Consider the following 24120-nt stretch of genomic DNA (forward strand, 5'->3'; position numbering starts at 1 on the left):
TCCCTCATCTGTAAAAGCAGGATGTTGCACGATGAATCCCCATCAGCGTCATAATTCTATAATTATATTCATGTTGTAACGGGGAAGTGCTAAATCGGACTCCACGTTGGATCTGTTTCTTTGACTTTAACCTTTGCTTTTCGTTGCTTTTGTTATTATAATCATACATAATGGCCTGCTGCAGGGAACCCTGCCCACCTGTGAATGGCTGCTAGAAAAAAGAAACTAATTCATCCCCTCACCGAGGCTGGTCATTCCAGGAGATGTTTTGCAAGACGGATGGCCCTTTTACTTTACTTCCTTACCTCCTCTCCATCTCTGATTCTATAAAAGAAACTGGCATCCAGACCTAGAGAAGATGGTTTTTCAGAGACACTAGTCTGCTGTCTTCTCCATCTGCCGGCTTTCCGAATAAAGTCGCATTCCCTGCCTCAGCACCCTGTCTTCAGTTCGTTGGCCTGTCATGCGGTGAGCAGGGTGAGCTTGAACTCTGTAGCGATGTCATATATATTCATAATTATATTCATTGTTTTTTTGGCATTTTGGGGTATGAGCTTGGAAGAGGAGTTTTCACAGTCACTATAAACTTTTTAACTGACTTGTTCTCCTGAAGCTATTCACTTAAGGGATACTGAAAGATGGAGAGGACTGGTACTTTATTACACAGCACTGGATCTCCTTCTTACCAATGAAAAAAAAGTGTTGCTGCCGTATCAGTAAACAAAGGATGTTGCCGCCATCAAGCCATCACATTACAGCTGCCTGGACGGTGAGCCCTGAGGGAACTCAGGATGGAGACAGGATGCCTGCCATCAAGCCCTCAGCCACTGCAGCCCCACAACGGTGCACCCTGCAAGGACTCAGGATGAGAAAGCACTGGACAGTGGCCCCAGATAGCTGAGGTGCAGATCAAAGGAATGATTTCAATGAGCCCAGACTTTTGCATCTTCCCGTACGTAGAAAAGCACTAAATTCCTTAACTTGAGATGTCTGGTTTTCTTTAATTAACAGTAATCTTTTGACGTTCAGAGTACTTGGTCTTTGTTGCAAAAACTCCTGTGTATCCTCGCTCCCCCCTTACCTCTTCGGAGCAGACCTTCAGAGCTATCTGAGATGCTGTGTCCCGGGCTAAAGTCCTCAGTTTTGACTGCCAAATAAAACATAATTCTCAACTTTTAGGCTGTGCATTTTTTTTTTTTTCAGTTGACATTCTCTTACCCAGTTTCTGAGCATGACGATTTTTAGGACATTCCTGGAATAATAAGGTCACAAACTCTTAGAGATGTTAGGATTTGTACTTCATATCCGTCTTTTAAAATTGCTGAAATCATTATTAATAACAGTATTTATTGAGCATCTACTGCCTTGCCAAACAGTGTGCTAAGCTCTTCCTGTGTATCTTATTATTCCTCACAACAACCCCTAGAATAGGTTCTATTATCCTTATTTCACAGATGAAGAAAATTCAGAAGACTGTTTGGTACATTAAAAGCATTTAGTAAATTCTGTGACTACTGTCCCTGTGTGTAGGGAAAATATAATGATCATTATTAAAATTTTAGAAATTTTGCTGAAACTTCTGATTATATTTATGGTCTTTTCCATGCCACTTTAAAAAACTTTATCTTACTATTTTCTTGGGTTTTACTTTCATATAAGACAAACAGTATGAAATTTAGTTGAAGATTCCCTAATTTGGCTCCAGTGGAATTTGGATGTTTATTGACTTGAAGTCAAACTTTGCTCCGCAAAAGTGTTTATCAACGTGTGGTCCATGGCCCCTGGTGGTTCTTGGTGGGAGTGGGCAGTGTCCATGGACTGGTGAGAACTAATCAAGTCTGCCAGGTGCTGTCAAACAAAGGTAGGGAGCCAGTCGTGTTTTTTTGTTTTGTTTTGTTTTGTTTTTTGCAGTACGCGGGCCTCTCACTGTTGTGGCCTCTCCCGTTGCGGAGCACAGGCTCCGGACGCGCAGGCTCAGCGGCCATGGCTCACGGGCCCAGCCGCTGCGCGGCACGTGGGATCTTCCCGGACCGGGGCACGAAGCCGTGTCCCCTGCATCGGCAGGCGGACTCTCAACCACTGCGCCACCAGGGAAGCCCACCACTCGTGTTTTTGCACCATTCATTTTAAGCAAAGTTCAGTAATCTGCTTGCAAACTCATTGAGTTTTTCCTAGAATGGCAACAAAATAAGGTTTTCCTATCTGTGATAATCTAATGCTGTTGCTAATGGCACATAAGAAATGGAAACTATAGAGGCTTCATTCAAAGAGCAAAGTCAGGCACTTATCAAGGTCGATATTTAACACCTGTTATTAACACCTGTTGATTGGTGACGTGTGACAAACTTTTAGGTACTAGGGACGCAGTGGTGAGGAAAGCTCTGCTCTTGTAGAGCTTATATTCTCATTGGGAGGAACCACATAACAGCCAAGTCAAGATTCATTTCAGAAAGTGACAAATGCCCTGAAGAGACTAGAGAGCTTAATGTTGTCAGGGTGTATATTCAGCAACTATGCACCCATCTGGCTATGCATGTAGTCTGCAGCTTGCATCCCTTCTGATTGGTGCTCATGCTTTAGAGATCATTAAATAGTTTTTTACTATCCCTTCTGGATGTGGTGGTAAGGGACTGGGAGTGCGGTAATACAGATTGAGAAGTTAGGATAGACTTTACTGAGGCTTTTAACTGAGCTAAAGATGATGAGAGGAAGCAGCCGTATGAAATAAGAGAATCCACGGGGATCAAGGGACAAGCTCGTGCAAAGGTACCATGGCAAGCAAAAGCGGGACCTTTCTGTGCCAAAGAAAGAAGACTTGTCTGGTTGCAACGTCGTGTGTCAAGGGGACAGTGGAGGGAGGTAAAGTCAGATAGGTGTCAATGACGTGCATTGTGGAAGAGCCGTCACCTGTGCTTATGGCCAATATGTTGCTTGATGAGTGGAGGGCTGTCCTGACGTGGATCCATTTTCAGTTAGTATATGGGGAAATGCACAATAATCTTTTTAACTACGATTGGATAAACGTGTTTGGTATCAGTAACAAGCAGTAATCACTATATTTGTCACAAGTAGGGTTTTGATATGCAGATAAAATAGTAAGCATCTAAGTGTCAAATATTCAGTCAGTAACTGGCAATATATCCAATCTGAATTTAGTGTTCAAGTAAAGAGAAAACCTTGTGTGTCGGTAATCGTGGCCATTGAATGTCTCACTTTTCAGGTTGCTATTCAAATATACAGGCTAGAAGTGAAAGCCAGACTCACTTTTTCCCTCTGAAGTATGCTAGTTGTCAAGGGGGAGGGTGCTCCTGGGAGCTTTTCAAATGAGGGGTAAGATTCCTTTAACGATTCACGGCATCGATAAAAGATTAAGGTCTATTTCTCTGATTTCAGGCACTTTTGCTTTGTGACATATCTCAGAAATACATAGAGTGACTTGAATAGTCTGAATATATTACTTTAGTGACAATATGATGTTAATATTGATGATAAGACAACAGATTTCTTAAGAAGTCTAAATTGGTACATAGAGCTCAATTGCCAAGAGTATGGTTCTTTTTCTTCTTCACTTGTCAGATAAGAAAATCATTGACACACTGTGATATACTTTAAAAACAAATTTAAATGGTGCCACAGAACACGAAGAAATGTTTTCCATAAATAAATACAAAAAAAGAGAGTTTAAAATAAATACATTTACCACTCTTCCCCTTCCGGGTCATTCAAATGCTTTTGAATGCGATGTAGTAATCAAGTTAGCATCTTTCGGCACGCAGGGCATCATATTCAATATGAAATCTCCCCATAGTTTGGATATATTTCATGTTCGATCCAAATATCTAGAACTATAAGGCAGAAACACAAAACATTCAAACTCATTTTAGGTGACTTGTATTTGTTGTCTTAATGTAAGTTAAGAATTTCTGATTTGGTAGAAAGAAAGAATAAATGAAGTAATTCACTAGATACAGGACCTGATTTGCATCCCCAGGTAGTCATTATTCAGCCTAGTACAAATAAGTTGGTGAAAACTTTCAAATAATATCATCCATCTCACTGACACAAAATATTTTTAATATTGTTAACCTGAAATCTGGTTATTAATTTTATTATTTAAAAGCTTGTAATAATCCTGTTTCTCATTTTATCTAGAATTGGTATCCTGTGAATGTAATGAAGACACAGTACATGGTCCACAAATGAGAAACTCTGCTCTATAAAATAAGAGATTCACGCTGTAAGTGGGACTCTCCTGAGTGCACAGGAGAGACTGATTTAGGGTTTAGGAATAGCAGTTAATTGGAAGAGAGTTCATTATCCTAAACATAATGAGTGCAGAAGTCCATTAATTCTGAAGTCTTTTCTGTAACCAGATTTGGATCTGTAGCAATGCAGTTATTATGGCACCAAATAGATGGTTTGGACCTGACCATTGTCAATTGAATGAATGTTTTTGAAAGTGATCTTTATTTCTCTTAGGGTGTGAAGTGAGTTTTCATGTGTAATCTAGCAGAGGCTGCTGCTGCCGTGGTTTCTGCGCATGGTATCAAGATTGGAAGGTAAGTTTGTATACTTCTAAAAAGAAAGTAAAAGGCAGATAAAGAAAAAGATTATCCACACTACAAGGAAGCAGCCAACCCCAGAACATGGGACCTTCTACAATGCAAATGATCTATTTTCTACAATAGATCAGTGGCATTAAAAAAAATTGGAGTGGGCTGAAGAGCAGAGAAGAGTGAAGAAGTATGATGAAATGCAAAGTATAGACCTTATATAGATCCTGCTTCAGAGAAAACAACTATAAAATTATGGTTGAGATAAAAAGTACAATTAAACATATATTGATGGTATTAAAGAATTATTGGAATGTTTGGTGTGATAATGGTGCCCTGGTGGTGATATCAAAAGCTGTTTTTATGTTTTAAAATTAAATAATGATGTATTTGCAGATGCATGACATGATATCTGGGTTTTCCTTTAGAACATTCAGAAGAAGAATTAGAGGAGAGTGGATAAAACTGCGTGTGCAAAATGTTGATAAATACTCCAGTTGGGTGAGTAATACATAAATTGTCATTATACTGTTCTGTCTACTTCTGTGTACATTTTGTATTTTCCATAGTAGCAGGTGTTTTTTTCCCCACGTTTATTAAAATGAACCATTCAGCAGACCACTGTATACAGTCTTTAGGTTCACAGAAGCTGGTGTTTCAAGAACCTCAGTCAGCAGTGTAGTGTTAGACGATTTGATGCCATAATAGCATGCAACTTCAGAAATATTAGGAAAGTCTGTAGTTAAATGGAAAAACTATTATCTTAATGCTCTTTTATTCAATTAATCCCCATATGTGGGTTTTCTTTTTTTAAACATTTTTTAAAATTTTGACATATATGCAGAAAAGTGCATAAAATAAATGTATAGTTTAATAAATAATTAAAGAGCAAATACTGTATGATCTTCACTCATGTTAAGAAATCAACTATTGTAAGAACAGAAAATCACTTTGTATACCTTCTGGATCGTAACCCTTTCCCCTTACCTTGAGTCACTTCTTAACTCAGACTTAGTTTTGCCAGCTTTTGAATTTTATATAGACGGAATGATATGGTGTATATTATTTTCCCTTTGCTTATTTTGTACAACATTATGTTTGTGAGATTCAGTCGCACACTTTTTGCGTTTCGCTGTAATGCAGTCATTTTTATAGCTCTACAGTATAATAATTCTGCCGTAGACATTCCTGTACATGTAACTTTGGGCACAAGGACACGGTTTCCTGAAGGCTTATACTCAGGAGGAGAATGGCTGCCTCATCGGATGTGCTGCTTTTTAACACAGATGCCCACGTACGCTTATATCTGTCTTATCTGCTCTGCCAATATACGCATTATTGTCTTAACTTCAGCCAACTTACTTTGATAGGTAGTCTTTTCATAATTAGAGTTTAAAATGGGTCTAATTTTTATTGTTATTTCTTCTTTAACCTGATTCAGAGGAGCATTTCTCAAAAAACTTTTTTGGAAATTGAAATAAATACAGAAAACTGTACAATTATAGTTATTACAGCAAAAATGAGCAGCTCCATATGTTTACCACTCAAAAGACCCTCTCATGCCTCCTCCCAAGGCCAAGAGAGGGCCAAGGGTTTAAATTAAGAAAGTACTTACTTGCAGAGTCTGGCAAGTGCAGAAGCGGCATTTGCCTGATAGTGAATGCATTCTTAAATTTTGCCTCCTAGGTATCTCACTCTCTCATAATCCTAGTTCAGGCCCTGGCAGCCATAGACGATATGTAAATAAATGACCATGGCTGTGTTCCAATGAAACTTCATTTACAAAAACAAGCAATGGGCCAGAATTTGCCTGTGGACTATAATTTCCTGACTTCTGACCTAGATTCTTCCTTCTGACCTCTCTGCCAGCTCACTAATTCTCCCTTCAGCTTCATCTAATCTGTTGTTAATCTCATCTCTTTACTTTCTTTTTCACTTCCAGCGTATCTGTTTGCAATTTTTTTTTCAAATCTGTGCTATCAGTATTTACAGTTTCTTATTTCCTAAAGACGTTTTAAGCTGGACTCTTATTTCTTTCGGTCGTAGATGTTAAGTAAGCATAGTAGTTTTATGGTCTGTGACTGATAATCCCAGCATTTGAAGTCTTGCAGCTCTGCTTTTGATTTTAGCCCATATTTATTTCTTTGAGTGCTTATTTATCTTTTATCCTATGCTCCTCCATATCCTTGCAAACTTTTCTGTGGAGATAATTTGAAGCCGAGGATAAAAGTATGTTCGTCTAGAGCAGTGGTTCTACAGGTGTGGCCCCTGGACCAGCAACATCAGCATCACCTGAGAATTTGTTAGAAATGTAAATTCTTGGGCCTCATCCCGCACCCACTGAATCAGAAGGTCTGGAGTTGAGGACCAGCAGTATGTGTTTTAACAACCCTCTGTGTGATTCTGATGCGTGCTCAAGTTGGAAAACCACTGCTTTCAGAAAGATTTTCATTGTTTACGTTCCACACCTAGTCTTTCTGGAATCTAGTTAAATTCACGTCTTGAGTGTTTTGGACCTCTTAGATGATGTAAATCTGGTTGATGTGAATGTCAGATTTGCCCTGGGGGCCTGTAGCCACTGTGGTCTCAGCTGAATATGGGGAAAGTCTCTTAGACCCTCCACCTCAAGCAGACCCTGGATTTGATTCCTGTTTCCCTCTTTCCATATGCCCCCTCCAACCAAAATTCAAAGTTTCCAAGTGGTAAAGGCTTCAGGTGAAAGGAAGGTCAGTGGCCCCCTTTTCTCTGGATTCAAACTTGCCCCTCAGATCTGGCTAGTCATTCCTTACCATCTTGTTAGCTGACTGATGTCTTTAAGAGGATGTTTTTGTGTTTCATCCAGCAATTTCAGTTTGTTTCTAGCAGGAGAGTCAGTCCCAATCTCCTACCCTCCCCCCATTATAGGAGATGACCTCATGCAGGTATTTCTAGGATCACAGTAAGTCCCCCACATACAAATCTTCAAGTTGCGAACTTTCAAAGACGTGAACGTGTGTCCACGTGTCCAATCACGTAAGTTAATTCACGTGTCTGGCATACACTGTCACATGCGTGCATCCTCTACAAGTGGTTGTGCCTTCATGTACTTTACTGTACAGTACTGTATAGAATACAGGAGTACAGTATCTTTATTTCAAGCCCAGGATGTCTAGGAGTAAGTGGAAGAAGAAGTAACTGAAGAACCAAAGAGATTCACGACGCAGGAAATGGCAAGGGGATTTTCTTTATCTGAGGAGGCACTGTTAGTTTTTGAGGTACAGGACCCGAACGTAGAACGGTACAAGAAGGTTGCAGCAGCCGTTCAGAATGAAATCCAGTGCTACCATGTCATGCATGATGAGAAAAAAAGAGCTACTACCCAGACATCACTGGATCATTTTTTCAAGAGGTTAGATAGCATTGAATCCAGCAAGGAACCAGAGCCTGCGCCATCAGCGTCAGGCGTGAGTGAAACTGCAGCTTGCCCTCCGTCCCCTATTTCTGACGATCCTTCAGCTCTACCATCTCCCACCTCCTCTCCCTCCTCCAGTCAGTAACTCTTCTTGCCTGTTCCCTCGATGCCAGCCCCTGGATGCCAGCTGTTGTACTGGACTACTGTACTTTACAAGGGACTGTACTGTAAGATTTTAAATGGTTTCTTTATTTTTTGTTTGTTTGTTTTGTATGTATTCTTTGTGTGAAGAGTATTATAAACCTGTGACAGTACATACTATATAGCCGACTGTGTCAGTGGGGCACCTAGGCTAACTTTGTTGGTCTTACTGACAAATTGGACTTATGAACGCACTCTTGGAATGGAACTCATTCGTATGTAAGGGACTTACTGTATTTGTTTTTATCTAAACACAAGAGAAAACAAAAAATGTAGACAGTTTACCTTAGTGGGGACATGACACTGATATGAAATGTTCTTAAAAGGCTTACATCGTGTCTTGAGATTTATGCCTAAAAAATATACAGATTTACTCACCAATGAAGCATTCTGACCTTGTTAAGACTGCTCTCTGGATGCTGAAATATCTTTTGCTTTATTCATATATCACAAGTCTTTGGAAGTGATGTAGCAATCACCTGAGACTTAAATTTAATCTCGGATGGTTTCTATTCATGTACTTATTATGAAAACTATGTTGGCAGAGAGTTGATGGGTTTTATCATTCTGAGGTGGAACGTTGCTATAAGGAAGTGAATTTATTGACTGTTCGATGAAAATAACATATTTATGCAAAATGTTTCCGTAAAGCAACATCTGCTTTTGGCTTGAGGAGACATATTCACACAAGAATGGAGACAGAGATGTAAGGGAAGTTGATTTAATTTAAGATCCCAAATCTCTCTACCAGGACTTCTTTATAGATAGTGCGAAAATATTTCATGGACAGATATTGAAATTTCATAAAACCCCAGTGTTCTGTAGCAAACCTGATGGCATTTAAACAGAAACCGGTGGATTCTGAAGAAGGGCAATGTGTACTCTAGTGAAAGGAGACCAAATGTAATTCTCTAGAGAAATTTGGATGAAAATTCAGTCTCCCTGGTGCGCTTTTAAGTGACTGTTCTGTCCTCTCAACATACTGTGTTCAGACAACTAAAATAAATGCCCAAGGAGCCTGGAAAGCTAGCAGACCAATAGGACCAGGATGTGGAGATTTTACTGCAAGAAGAAAGAAAATTTACCCGGATTCATGATTAGTCATAAAATCTCTTTCTTTTTTAACCCAAATCACAATCTGCGTCTTCAGATGTTGTCTGTTAGGTACATCTGTGAGAGCAAGCATGGTCCAGAGGCTGGGCTTGGGGATGCAACACATTTGTGGTACTTTCTATAAAATGAGCCTGTGAGTGAACTTGTTTGTAAGCTCAGGTGGTATGATTTCCAGACCTATCAAAGTTGTTTCTTCCTTTTTTTTTTTTTTTTCCAATTCTACAGCTAAAATTTGGATGTTTATGGTATCAGTGGTAAGACAGTTCAGGAGCCTAAAATTCCCATAAGTTCCTACTGCTGTAGTGAGTCATTTATCTGAGAAAGATTGACTCAAAAACAGGGATGCTCACCTTCAAGGTCACTGAAAGACACTTTGTATTAGAACACATTTTCAGGACCTCCACATGTCATTGGAGGTGACACCAATGACAGGTGACAGAGCAGGTGACACCTGCTCTCAGATGTTTACATGCCTCTCACGCTGCTCACTGAAAATACACAAGCTGATCAGTGGGAGAAATTGTCCAAAGGCTTTAGCTATATTCTCTGCTTAATATTACCACATGAAACTATGCTTTTCTTTCATTTCTTATATCCCAAAGTAAATATGGTTAAGATAAAAAAGAGGGCATGAGGGTATAAAATCTTTTTTCTTTTTCCTGTTGAATCTGTATACCTGGCCAGCTTTTAGCCAGTTGCTTCCTTATTTTCTTTTGCTTTGAGTTCTCTTGCCTTGCTTTTCTCTTCAAAAATCCTAGATCACCTATTATGTTTCCAATACTATGCAAAAAATCGAAAGAGCCCATCTCTGCCCTTGAAGAGCTCCATCTAAAAGGTACTTAGAAAACAAATGAGGATGTGGTCCAGTCTGCAAACAGAGGCATGAGCAGTGATCTATGAGAATTTACATAAGTGCAGTGGGAATTTCTTACTATGCCAAGGTAAACATTTTTATTTGAAAAATATTGTTTACAAATACAGTGGAGCCATCAATATAATTCACAGTTTATACATAATGAAAATCACAGAGAAACACAAAATCACTTAGCAGATCAACTGAAGAGCTGGTACTAAGATTTGATGAGTAATGCATCAACATAGCTCGCAGTCAGGTAGCTCATGTTCTCTGGGGAGTTCTGAAGTGTGTGACGGGGAGTGCGGTTCAGCACCCTGGACAGGGCCACCTCTGCCCATGCCTCATACCGCAGCATCTGCTCCTGTGTTCCTCCTACACTGGGTGCCGTAGGATGACTGGTGAGCAGGACGTGATGTTATCAACAGAATTGTGGTAACAGTTGTTATAACCCTATGCTTGATGAAGGTGCTTTCAGAATACTGCTGAGGACGTGAACACCTCATCGACTTGCTGTTCTGAAGCTCACTCCTTTGTTTACACAGAGTGTAAGTGGCCCTGAGCAGACTGTGGAAGCTCGAGTTATTTGTCAGTGGTTTTTATCAACAGTTACATTAAGCCAGACCTGTTCTTACTGTGAATCTGAATTACAGGTGTGCCATCAGACATGAGTTCTGTTTTGTTTTTGCACTAAAACTGCTGTGTTATTTAGCCTTTGGGAAGAGAAGTTGGAGGTGAAGTGTGTGAGGGAAGATCAGCATTTGAGTTTCTGGATGTGTAATAGCTCTGCCCACCCCAGTGCAGCTAGGCATTTGCACTCTGTGGATAATGCTTGTAGAGTATATAACTGTATGTTCAGAAAATCCAAGGCAAGCACCAGAAAAATTGACATAGTTAAAAATATATATGTGAGTAACCTGGTTGAAAATTATTTAAAAATCAATAACTTTCCTATATGCCAGCAATAACCTCTTAGAAAATATAATTTAAAAAAACGGATCCTAGTAATAAACAGAAAATATTTTAAAAGGCCCATAAGTAATCTTACCAAGAAATGTGCAGGACTTATATGAAAAAAGTATGAGATATCACCGGGGGTCATAAAAATAGAATTTAATGAGAGGAAATATTTTTTCCTGGAAGGCAAACAGAATACAGTATTTTATTTCTTCTAAAATTAAGTGTAAATATAAATATAATTGCAATAAATATTCCAACTGAACTACTCCAAAATGTATCAGTAAAAATAATGTGAATAATGTGTAAAAATGGCTAAAACTTCTTTAAAAGAAGAAAAATGATGTGGGGTTGTCATTAATGGATAATAAAACATTATAACAGTGATATTCAATCAAACCATATATGGATAAAATCCAGCGTGGTAAAAGACAGTTTTCTAAAAATAATACATGATTCAATGTATGATGTTGGGACAATAGGCTGTGTATAAGAAAAATATATAATTGAATTACAATGCAAAAATAATTTCATACTAGTTTCCTGATATAAACATTATTCACTATATTAAGAGAATAAGAGGTTGTGTCAATGAGAACTGAGATTCCACTTCTGATGATGCAACCCCAGAAGCCAGTACTGATACAGAGACCTTGGAGAAGATGGGAGTTTCAGTGTTGCTATGAATGAAAACAACAAAGACGAAAAGAGACCAGACTTGTAATAGGGCATGGGTCTTGGCGAGTAAAGCATGGCCAGAATTTTGGCCTCCCCACTCTCCTATCCCCCAAGACTCTCTTTGGCCAGGAAACTTTGTGCAGTGCACATAATGCACCACTGTGCTCGCAGCCAGCCCTGAGTGGGGGTGATGCTCACACATTCTGGAGGGCAGCTTGGCACATCACACATACCTGTTGCTGCTTTCAGACTTTCCTGTTATAGAAAGGTACCTCAGGGAGATGAGAGAAAAAGCACAATGGGAAAAACTTAAAATAAGCAAATTACTTATTAATAAGGTGTTAGCTAAGAAATTGTATATACTTATGAAATAACATTCTTTAAAAATTTTTAACGAATATGATAGTTTAATAATTAGCATGTTATTGGAGATAAAATTTACATTTCTTCCACTAACAGCCATGCTAAGCATTTCTGTCTCACTGATAATTGGCAGTTTGTGTCCTTGACACCCTTTCTTCCTTCCTTCCTTCCTTTTCTTATCGTTTCTTCTTCCCTTCCTTCCTCCCTCCCTTCCTTCCTTCTTTTTTCTTTTTTTTTGTTTGTCATTCACTGTGCATGTTTAAAACGGAGGAAACATTATAATCAGAAAAAGCACATTCTTAAACAACAACAAAAGTCCACAAAGACTATTTGAAAGAAATTCAAGAGATTGGTCTGTTACTTGTTTATAATTAAATAGTGGAAGTCGCAGCTAGAAACATGAACTAGGAACAAGTTTGCAATATGCCTCGAATCCCAAGCAGAGCAGATTGAACTTTATTCTGGGGATGACCGAGAGCATTTGGAAATTTTGAGTAGGAATGGAATGAGACAGATGCAGTGCTTCAAGTATTATTGTCTACTTCATAAGGAAAATAGTGTGCCGCTGGCTCAGAGCTCTGTCTCCCCCCCCCCACCCCGTCTCCAGTCATCAGGTGGCGACCTGCTGGCCATCTCCTGAAGTTTTACTTTATAATCACCTGGTGTGAACAAAGACAATGAGGTATAAATAAGAGTAACGGCCTGACACCAAGCAAAGGAAAATTTTTAGGCTCTAGATTAGAAATTGTGCTGCAGGTGAGGATGTTAAAGTGAGAAACAGTTTCAAAAAAAAAAAAAAAGTGATGAGGTGAGGTGCTGGAATAATTTAAAATGAGATGGGTCAAACCCTGCTAACTTTGAAGAGTAATTGGGATGAGAAGCTGAAATTAGATGGCTTTTGGTTTTTTTCTACCTCTTTAATTTCTGCGATTAATCTGCCATTACCAAAGAATTACGTCTCTTCTTCTAAAGACGGTATAAATTTGAAATAGCCATTAGTCTCTGATCTTGATTTTTTATTTTTGACCCAAGAATACAGAGCATGGTGGAAGCCTTTGCAGCCTCCTCTCCCACTTTGTTTTCTTGTTTGCAGCCCTGAAGCTGGAGGTCGTAGACACGCCAGTAGCCCACCTGGGAGAGCATGGTCCCTGGGAGCGCGCTTCCCCACCTCCTCGCCAGGACCTCCATTGCCATGTGTGTCACCGACATTCCACCTGCTCTGGGAAGCTGTATGTAAGTCATCAGTCACTAAGGGAGCCGTGGTCCTGACCTGAGGAAGGGGCACGCGCTGGACAGTGGTGGCAGAGATGAACTCGTTACTGTCCAGAAAAGACCTGGAAAACGTGACACATTTTTTCCTTCCTCCTAAAGAAATGATTTCAAAATTTGGAGGAGGGAAGAGTTCAGAGGAGGGAACAGTTCGGACTAGGAACGTACACGGTCTGAATCCAGGAACATCAAAGAAACCATGACCTTAGCTTGGGGAAGGGTTTTCTTTGGAGCCTTTGGATGTTTGGTGGTTCCATTGGCTTTGAGGTGGTTGTGGAAAAGCCTTGTTTCAGGGATGCCTTTGTCACTGGTGCAGAAAGTATGGGGAGCTCCCTGCTTTATTAGACTTGCTCTAGGGAGAAAGTAAAGGGGTCTTTAATATCTCATTTCACCTCTTCTGGTCTAGTGATGAGCTGAGAAAGGCAGCCTGAGCCTGAGGACAGCTTTGTGATTCCCTGAGGAAAACCAGGGGCTGCCAGTGTTTCCAGAATTTGAGAACAATATATATTGGGAAGAAGGTAAGAAACTCCACCACTCTATTTTTGCTTATCTCTTTGTTGGGATCAAATGTTGGTGATAGATTGGCTTGCTTAATGAGGTGATACACTTTCTACCAAGAAATTTTCCAGACTGTATTGAACATGACAGTTAAATATTCACTATCATTAGATATTGCAAAGCAAAGGGTCTAAAAACTCCATGGATTTTTTTTTCTTGAATAACATAATTTTCCTAAAAACTATCAAAAAGATGATTGAGTACTGATTCAATGCCTGGGTATATCCAAGTAAAAACTAAACTGCTTAACCAAAATAACATGACTCCAATAGAAAGTATATTAGAAAACACATGCATTGAGCCTTGACTATATTACTGTCTTACGCTGGACACTCTGACATACACTGTCTCATTTACTCCTGACAATAACTCTGTCAGTGAAAGACCAATGTTCCCATTTTACAGATAAGGGCCAGAAGGCTAGTGGAGGTCAAGGGACATCTGGGGTGCACTGGACATGTGATCCTAACCTAATTCTTCTGACAATGATCCAGTGGTCTTCCCTTTCACCAGAAACAAATGGGTGAACTGTTAGAACTTACAAAACAGTTCAGTGATTTTCATCTCCAGCTTAAATTTTGGTGGGACCAAAGAACCGAAATATCCTTTAATGTTGGTTCATAGCTGGGCAAACAACTCTGTTCCCACCTGTTTGATTTTGGATTTGTAACATTTTGTCAAACTATTTCAATCTTTTCTATTTAAAAATCAACATTTACGCTTGTGATCATTAATTGAACATTTATAATCCTGTGTCACAGCTGAGCTTTTGCTGAGAATGTTGATTTGTTTACTCTGGGGTAATTGCATTTTTGTGTACAGATTCCATTTTTACTCAGATCACCATCTAACTCGGTAACTTTCAGTGTGGCCAATGAAACTCATTTTCTCTATAACAAACCTCTAAAGGAGAGTTGATTATTATCCTTTCATATAAAGAGAAATGAGGCACAAAACAGTTCTATGGCTGCTTGGATTCACGTGGCTGGTGTAGTTCAAGCTAAAAGGTGCTTTTCAGGTACATCATATATTGCTCAGCTGGAGGCCTCCAAGTTCCTCCTGAACTCTGAGGCTCCACTTTGCTTTAATAACTTAATAGAATGGCTTGAACTCCTATATCATGTGTTATATTATGGGGACGCTACATTCTTCTCAAACATTCCAAATACTCTGAGCATTTGTGTTTCCATGGTTGTATGTTGCTTTGAATTCCCACTGACACCAAATTCTTGTTACCCTAATTGCCAGTCTCCTTCTAGAACAAGCACTGTTGAATGAGGCATCCCTTTCTAAAGGTTCTTCACCTGTGTCCATCACAGAGGCTATATCACTGGGCTTCTTTTCCTCAGCATGCAGCTGGCTTGAGGTTCTCTGTGCTGAGGACCTTCCTTCCATCCAGTTTTCTCTGTCCTAAAACCTGTCTCCCAGATATTCAAAATGAATAATTATTCCTTTTATTTGATATGCATATAAAGACTTTGATTGAAGGTGTCCTATTTAGTCTATGTTTAGAGGTAACTTTTTTTTTTTAATCAGTTAAACATACTGTGCTTCTCTTAAACATACAAGAACTTTTCCCCTTAGGAGGAATCTGCCTACAGAGCAGGTATAAGTTCAAATTGCAGCTGAGGTGTTTTTTTTTTTTTGGCCGTACGCGGGCCTCTCACCGCCGCGGCCTCTCCCATTGCGGAGCACAGGCTCCGGACGTGCAGGCTCAGTGGCCATGGCTCACGGGCCCAGCCGCTCCGCGGCATGTGGGATCTTCCTGGACCGGGGCACGAACCCGTGTCCCCTGCATTGGCAGGCGGACTCTCAACCACTGCGCCACCAGGGAAGCCCATGCAGCTGAGTTTTTAAAGTAGAGATTTTGTCTTTTGCTATGTTGATTTCACATTTGGGCAGCTGGAGAGTCTCTGATTGTAATTTCTTTGTGGCTTACAGCTTTATTTTCTTACCCAGTGTTTATTCTCTTTAATAGCAGAAGTATGACTTTTTGGGGGGTGAGAGTTGGAGGACAGTGATGTGCTCCATTGAAATGCCAATTTCCTTGTCTCCCTTTTAGCTGGTGGTAGGCTTGTGGAATTACCCCATCAGTAGTGCTCTCAGGTTCAGGCATGGGGACCTCTGCCCTGAGCTCCACACCTCAGAGGACCCCACATACCACAAATAGACACAAAATAGCTTATTAAGGAACACAAATGCCTCTGTCAGACTGAAGATCTGTCCTTGAACTTGGACAGATCCTAACCCTCTGCTCTCAGGACTGACACTCCTCTGGCCCAGGAAAATGGAAATCCTTCTCTTATTCTCTCTGTGCAAAACAAAGACCAGGTAAACCCCAATTCGGGGAAGTGTTGTGTATTATGCCACTGCCGACTTTGGAACGGACCTTGCTCTGAAGTCAGGGAGGATGTGAGTAGCAGCAGGGCTTAGACAAGAAAAAAGAAATACGGATTTGTCACCTCCTTCGTCTCATATGCATAAATGAGCAAGATTCTTTGTAATAAAATATCACTTTAGACCAGTGCTGTGCTTCCGTTTCCTTGCTTCTTTTTGTGCCCCTATTTGTGATTCCAGAGGTAATCGTTAATTAGCTCAGCATTTACAAGAGCTGTACATTGACATTTCACAGCATTAAACAAGTCATACAACACTGAAATTTGAATATCTGCAGATCTAGACATAATGTGTGGAGCACGGTAACAGTGTTTGATATTAGCAACAAACACTAACATTATGAGTGGTTTTATTTTTGTAAATATACTTAATGTAAGTTGATTAAATTTCAAAATAATTAAATAAAACTTTTTTAAGCCTAACCTAAATAACTTAATATAAGTAAAAAATTAAACTTTTCAGTTTAACCTAAAACTTAATCTAAATAGCAAAATAATCTTACTCTAGTACACCTGGCGTATATAACCACGTATATGGTTAGTTCAGTAATTACACAGTTCTTTGCCAAATTTATAAGAATGAAAGTGGTTATGGCTGAATGTTTGTGCCTGCCCTCCCACCCCCCCAAATTCATATGTGAAAGCCCTAACCCCCAATGGCCTGGTATGCAGAGCCTTTGGGAAATAATTAGGTTTTGGATAAGTAGGTTTAGGAGTACATGAGGATGGGCCCCTATAATGGGATTAGTGTCCTTATGAAAAGAGCAAGAGAGACACAAGAGCTCTCTCTCCACCATGCCATGTGAGAACACCGTGAGAACGTGGCCACCTGCCAGCCAGGAAGAGGTTCTCACCAGGAACTGAATCTGTTGCTGCCTTGGTCTTTGTCTCTAGCCTCCAGAGCTGTGAGAAATGGATGTCTGTTGTTTAAGCCACCTGGTCTATGGTATTTTGTTATAGCAGCCCAAGATGATTAAGTTAGAAATATTGGGCTGGCCAAAAAGTTCACTTGGGTTTTTCCGTATTTATTATGAAAAACCCAAACGAAGTTTTTGGCCAACCCAATACTTTGAGAACAAGGACGGTGTATTATTTTAATTTTACCAATACCGTGGAAGAAATCTGTAAAATATACCCACCGATGTTCTCTGCTACAAGTACAGTTTCAGTGAAAACGATGCTCTTGTGCCTATTGGTAGCTGTTCTCTCTGTTCTTGGTCTGGATCCCATTTCCCCCCATCTTCTCAGGGACCTACACCTGGAGTTATCCCTTCTCACACTTTCATCATTATATCATATTTTGTTGTATCTTCCATGCTAGAAAGAGAAAAGTAACCTAAAACAAATCATTGCACTACATTCCCTAACAGCTACAGTGCATATCTCCACTTGCTTTCACAGGTAAATTTAATACATTCTACTTCCACAGTTGCCATTCATTCCTCAAATAATTCCTCTTTGGCTTCCATCTCTACCGCTGCATTGAAACTACTTTTGTCAATAACTTTCCTGTTACCAAATCCAGGCAACATTTTATGTGTTTATCTTGTCTGAACTGTTAGTAGCATCCCACACAAATGATACTCCCTCCTACTTGAAACATTTATTCTTTTCTTAGATATCTTAACTCTCAGAGTTCTTCCTATCTCATTATTTATTTTTAGTGTTATTTTCCTTCTATTTCTAATTTCTAGCTTTTGGCCAGCCTCAGTGTTTTGTGCTTACATATAATCTAATTCAATTGATTTCATTTAGTCTCATGCCTTTAAAAATAACTAAGATAATTCAAAAGATCAGATTCTAAAATCAGACCCAAAAGAATCAAATATTTTACTCACTATCAAAATTTAGTAATAGTTTCAAGGATATATGTAACTGTGAGGCACAGGAAAAGCAGGAAGCAGAGAGTTACAGCACAGCTATCTAAGGCAGCAGTAGGACATGCCCTGGTTCAGATTTAACATATGAAGTACGTAAGTAGTGTATGTACGTATGCTATATATGCAAAAAGGAGATGTTCTGGTTATGAAACACTTTCATTTTATATGTAGATGTTTATCTAAATTAAAGAATATTTGCCAGAAAGCTATTCCCCATAAATCCATAAATTCCGGTTTCGTTTGCCCTAAGCAATCCCAGATAAAACAGATATATCCTGATCAAACATTCCATAGGTAAGTACTTTCTTAGTAGCCAATCACTGTATATCTCAGGAGTGTGATCATAAACATGCTTACAAGGAGATTTGCTAGGTACCCTGCTTCTGTCTCTCCCAGGGGCATTGCTCTAGTAAAGGGAGAGAATGGATTGCAAGATTGCTGCTAACCCCATCCACCAAATTGATGTTGATGTGTTGATACTGATGTGGATGTTAATAGGTTACTACCTCCCAAATTGAAAGCCAGCTACCTTTACCCAGTGCCATACTTAACATCATCTGTTATATGGTAGGCACTGTCCTGGGTGCTGAGTGTTCAAACTGGATTAAGACACAGTCTAAGCCCTCATTCCTTCCTTATGAGTGTGGTTTCATGAGAGATTCTAGTACAAAAACGACGTAAGCCAAGATACTGAAGATGTATATCCAATTCACCTTGGTGATGCTCTGGGGAGGAGCACAAAAGCATCTCAATCCGTGGCAGGAAACTGCTTTCTATTAAATGTCTAATGGATTTAAAATATATCATGTTTATATATACACTACCAAATGCAAAATAGGTAGCTAGTGGGAAGCAGCCGCATAGCACAGGGAGATCAGCTCAGTGCTTTGTGACCACATAGAGGGGTGGGAAAGGGAGGGTGGGAGGGAGACACAAGAGGGAAGAGATATGGGGATATATGTATATGTATAACTGATTCACTTTGTTACACAGCAGAAATGAACACACCATTGTAAAGCAACTGTACTCCAATAAAGATGTTAAATAAAAACAAACAAAGAAACAAAGAAAAGCATTTGGTTTGCAAAAGTAGAACTTTATTTCAGGATTGGATTTCTCTATAGTTTTAGTGACTGAGAGAATATATCAAGCCAGATACTATGTTCAAGTCAGTTATTACATTTTATAGATAACCTTTTGTGTTTGTAGTACACAAAGAATGAATACATCAACCAAATCAACATACTGTATTTATTTACCGGGGCTATGTTTTTACTGCTTTTCAGTAGTGTATTATCTAGCACTGTTGCCTAATATACTCTGAGAATATTGTTTCCCTCTGTGTTTTCTGATATAATCTGGAAAAATAAAAACCGGAAGCAAAAAAAATACCTTATGCTTAAATTAGGTAAGTGATTTTACTGTTTGTATTTTGGTAGTTGCTTTATATCTTACTATTTTTACATGAATAAACCTAAATGTTTTCCTGTATTCCATAGCTAACCATACATAGAATAATGTGGTATAAAAGAAACTCAGTAAATTTATCATGAACAAAACATTATGATACTTCTTTCCTCTATTAAATTCTAAAATCCTTGAAGGGGGGCATATTTTCTTTGATTATTTAATCTCCAAGAGTACTAGCAGGGTGTTACAAATGGTAGGTAAGTGCTTCATAAATATTGATTCCTTGAGCCCGTGAGAACCTGTCATCTGTGATCCAATTTTTCATTGTTCCTCTTGCCACACATATTTTTACTGCTCTTTTCACACAGACAGGTTTAATGGCCCATTATCATAATCTTTTCCTTGCATATATTCTTAACACTATTCTTTTGTTCTGTTCACTTGGAAAAAACTTCAGATCTGGTTGAATCCAACTAATCCACAAACTTTTTACCTGGATCTATAAGACCAAATATAGGCAAAGAAAAAATACACACATGGTCCACTTCAATCTTGTAAATACTAATAAGAAGTAGGTTCTTAGTGTCTTCTGGCAAACTTAATGTATTTTCCAAGTTCAATTGCTATCCCACCCTGTTAGATAGTTATGTCATATCTTTTGTCTTCATCAATCTTATGGTTCCTCTATAATTTGCACTATCAGCTCATGAGATTACCTCCAATTTTACTGAGGCTATAGAATCAATCAGAATAAAACTCCATCTGTTCCCACACTCACTCAGCTTCCTGCACCTTTGCCTATGCACGCTGCCCCCCCCCCAGCCTCCTGTAATCGCAGATAAATTATCCATGATTCAAAGTCAGCATATACACTTCTGGGATCAGTGCATTATCACATTTTTTCCTTCTTCACTTGATCTTTACCATCAGCATAGAAACAGAATGTAAATTCTCCCATAATAAGAAAAATACACTTCCTTTTTCCTCTAGCTTTTGCCCCATTTCTCTGTTCTACCTTTAGAGAGATTTTCATTGAAAGTGTTTCTCCAATTCTCACCCTCCTATGACTCTTCTCAGAGACTCCACTGAAGCTTTGTATTAATTATATTTTCTACTTTCTGTATCTTATGATGCTTTGACAATCAGGGGCCTTGTGGACCTAGGGAGGAACTGCCCCTCTCAGGGTTTGCTGATTCCTACAGATGCAAACCACTCCCCCATGAGTGCCTTTCATATACAGACTACCCAACACAGAGCCCATATCCCCAACCTCCTCCTTTATCAAACTCACACACCTAGCCAGCATTTCCTTTGCCCTAAATTACCATTGGGCAAGGTACTGGACAGCTAGAGACCATCCTTATAGCCCAGAGCCCACAAAAAGTATTCCAACTAGTCAATCCCAAGCTTGCTCAGGGTACCTGCCCAGCCTCACCCATTCCTTCCTGTGAAAACACCAATAAAGACTCTGGACTAAGTTCTCCTCTCACTCCTTCTGCCTCCTGACTGACTGGCGCTCCCCCAGGTGACCCTGCATGGTGTGTGTGCCCTGGTCTCATGGCAACTGCGTAATGAAATTCCTTTCAGTGTATTAATTATATTTCCTACTTTCTGTATCTTATGATGCTTTGACAATCAGGGGCCTTGTGGACCCAGGGAGGAACTGCCCCTCTCAGGGTTTGCTGATTCCTACAGATGCAAACCACTCCCCCATGAGTGCCTTTCATATACAGACCACCCAACACAGAGCCCATATCCCCAACCTCCTCCTTTATCAAACTCACACACCTAGCCAGCATTTCCTTTGCCCTAAATTACCACTGGGCAAGGTACTGGACAGCTAGAGACCATCCTTATAGCCCAGAGCCCACAAAAAGTATTCCAACTAGTCAATCCCAAGCTTGCTCAGGGTACCTGCCCAGCCTCACCCATTCCTTCCTGTGAAAACACCAATAAAGACTCTGGACTAAGTTCTCCTCTCACTCCTTCTGCCTCCTGACTGACTGGCGCTCCCCCAGGTGACCCTGCATGGTGCGTGTGCCCTGGTCTCATGGCAACTGCGTAATGAAATTCCTTTCAGTGGCCTTGAGCTCTCCGTGTGTTCACTCAGGCACCTCTGTAAATTAATCAAAACAGACTTTCACACATATCTCTCCATCAAACCAATCTTTAAAAATATAACTAGACATCAACTTGCTAATGTTTCCAACAGAAAAAAAAATTCTCATATCAGCAGTGTTCCTTCAAGAGCCACTTTCAAAGTGTGGCTTATGGACTGCCATACTCTCCGTATCTTCCTCTGGACCACTTAACCTCAGTCTCCTTGCCTGGTTCTCACTGATCACCTGGACCTCTGAATTTTGAAATTTGAAAGTTTGAAGTTTTCAGCCCTTGGATCTCTTATCTTCTCCATCCACTCTTCCTAGTTGATGTTTGTAGTTTCAAGGCTTTAAATTATTCATCTCTGCACTGATGGATTTATATCTCCAGGCCAGACCTCTCTTCCTAACTTCACGTTTGTATACCCAGCTCCCAACTTAACACTCCCCCTTTGTTGTCCAAAAGACATTTCAAAGTAATAAGTCCCAAAGCTCATTCCTTAGAACTCATCTTCGAATCATCCTTGCTTCCTTTTTATTTTATTTATTTTTTCTTCTTACCCTCATATAATCCATCAGTGAGTCCTGGCTCTCCCTAACAGAATAACTGGAGAGATTGCTTTAATAATGAATAGTTCTGTGCCTCAGATGGTTTCCCATCTTACTCAGGGCAGAAACAAAAGTCATTACCATAGTCTTTTAAGGACTGTCAGTATTTTGCTGTCCATATTCTTCTTATCTCCCACCCCGACTCACTGCTCTCCATCACTCTGGCCCAAGCGCAGTTTCCTCAAACATGCCAAGCACTTTCCTGCTTGAATATCTTTGCTCTTGCTTTTGCCTTTGCCTGGAAAACTTTCCTCCTCTGTCTGCAAGGCTTACCCCCTCTTATCCTTCAGACCTCTGTTTAAGTGTCAGCAAGGAGTGAGGCGTTTCCTAACCACCACACATAGAAGAGCTTGCCACCTGGACCCCAGCAACCCTGATACACCAGGTTCCAAATGTTTCTATAGCGCTTAAAATCATTTCACTTGTTGTCTGTTTTCTCCTTTTTATTTGTTGAGTATCGGTCTTTCCTCCTCTAGGTCAGTCTCCTCTGGTTAAAATAAAAGCTCCATGAAGTCAGGGATTTTGTCAGTTCCTAGGGGAGGGCCTGGTGCAAGGTAGGCAGCCCATATGTGTTTGTTGAATAGACAGATGCGTTCATTTTTAATTCAATTAAATAACATCAAATAACACTTTTGTGAGGAAAAAGATGTGAAAAATCAATTATTAAAAATCTGACAATATAGCTAATTTGGCTTTGATGAGATGAGTCTCCTCTAGTTGCAATCTTTTCTCTCTGAATTCAGACTCCTGGTCTACCTCCTGACCTTGTTCCTTGGAGTCGTCTGATTGTAGGTCAAGATCATACCTTTGAGGTTATGAATGATAAAGCGCAAATATGAGTCTTGCGTAGTTTAAATCCATTTACTTTTCAGCTCCCTATGTAAATAGAGGAAACTGTAGATTTGATTATTGACCTCAAATGAAAGGTTATCTTGCAAAGGTTAAAAAAATGCTTATGATTGCAGTAGGTTAAAAATCTAAAGCCAAACTTTGAGCACAAATACTATAATATAGCCTTCAGCTCAGTGGATTAACTTTAAACATATAACTGTACTAATTTCAATGTAAAATAAATGATTTCTTACCTCTAAAATGAAGAACCATTAAGTTTTTTTAACTTTTTATTTTGTATTGGAGTATATAAGAAAAATTAAGTTTTGTACCAAATTACTGTTAGATCATTTTGAGAATAAGCTGAATCACATTAACATTATTATCTTTAATTCTGTAACTCTCTCTTACAAGTAGCTTTGGGTGTATAGACAAGCTAAGGAACAGACTATCGCCTTGCAGCACTTACTGAAAGATTGTACTGTCACTGCCCCAGAGGATCTGACTAGTTCAATGTGTTACAGATTTCCTCCTCTCAGGAAAATGCCTCTTACTTTCAAGTTATAATTGACTTATCCTCTGATGATAGTTTTCTGTGTAAAACAAGCTAATCTTCCCAAATCCTCACATCTGCTGGTGATGAGATACAAAGATGGATTTAACAACCAGATAAAATATTAATTTAAAAACAGCATTCTATTCATAATTTAATTATTGTAGCTATTTACTTCTTTTGCCACAGGTTTATTTGCTTTTCACTAGAAAAGGAAATTCTTCTTGTCAAGCATTCGACAACAGGAAGAAGTTCATTATGTGACCAATTAGGTTGATAAGTTGACAGCTTTGGAAGAGTTCCAGAAAAATCTGTCACCTTCTCACCACAGACAAGTTCTGTTTAACAAGCCCCTCTAGCACAGGTTAAACTATTCAATTATTCCTAAAGTGTTTGACCTCATTTC

General features: G+C 39.4%; 1 long non-coding RNA gene across 1 annotated transcript; it reads left to right on the forward strand.

Annotated features, from left to right (window-relative positions):
• Window positions 1-1680: 1680 nt before the first annotated feature.
• LOC125964783 (uncharacterized) lies at window positions 1681-14160 on the forward strand. Its single transcript, XR_007478059.1, has 5 exons — window positions 1681-4237; window positions 4480-4559; window positions 4982-5054; window positions 13203-13342; window positions 13785-14160. It is a non-coding gene; the product is annotated as an uncharacterized LOC125964783 (long non-coding RNA).
• Window positions 14161-24120: the final 9960 nt, after the last annotated feature.

Source organism: Orcinus orca, chromosome 6, assembly GCF_937001465.1.
Source record: "Orcinus orca chromosome 6, mOrcOrc1.1, whole genome shotgun sequence".
Classification (NCBI taxonomy): domain Eukaryota; kingdom Metazoa; phylum Chordata; class Mammalia; order Artiodactyla; family Delphinidae; genus Orcinus; species Orcinus orca.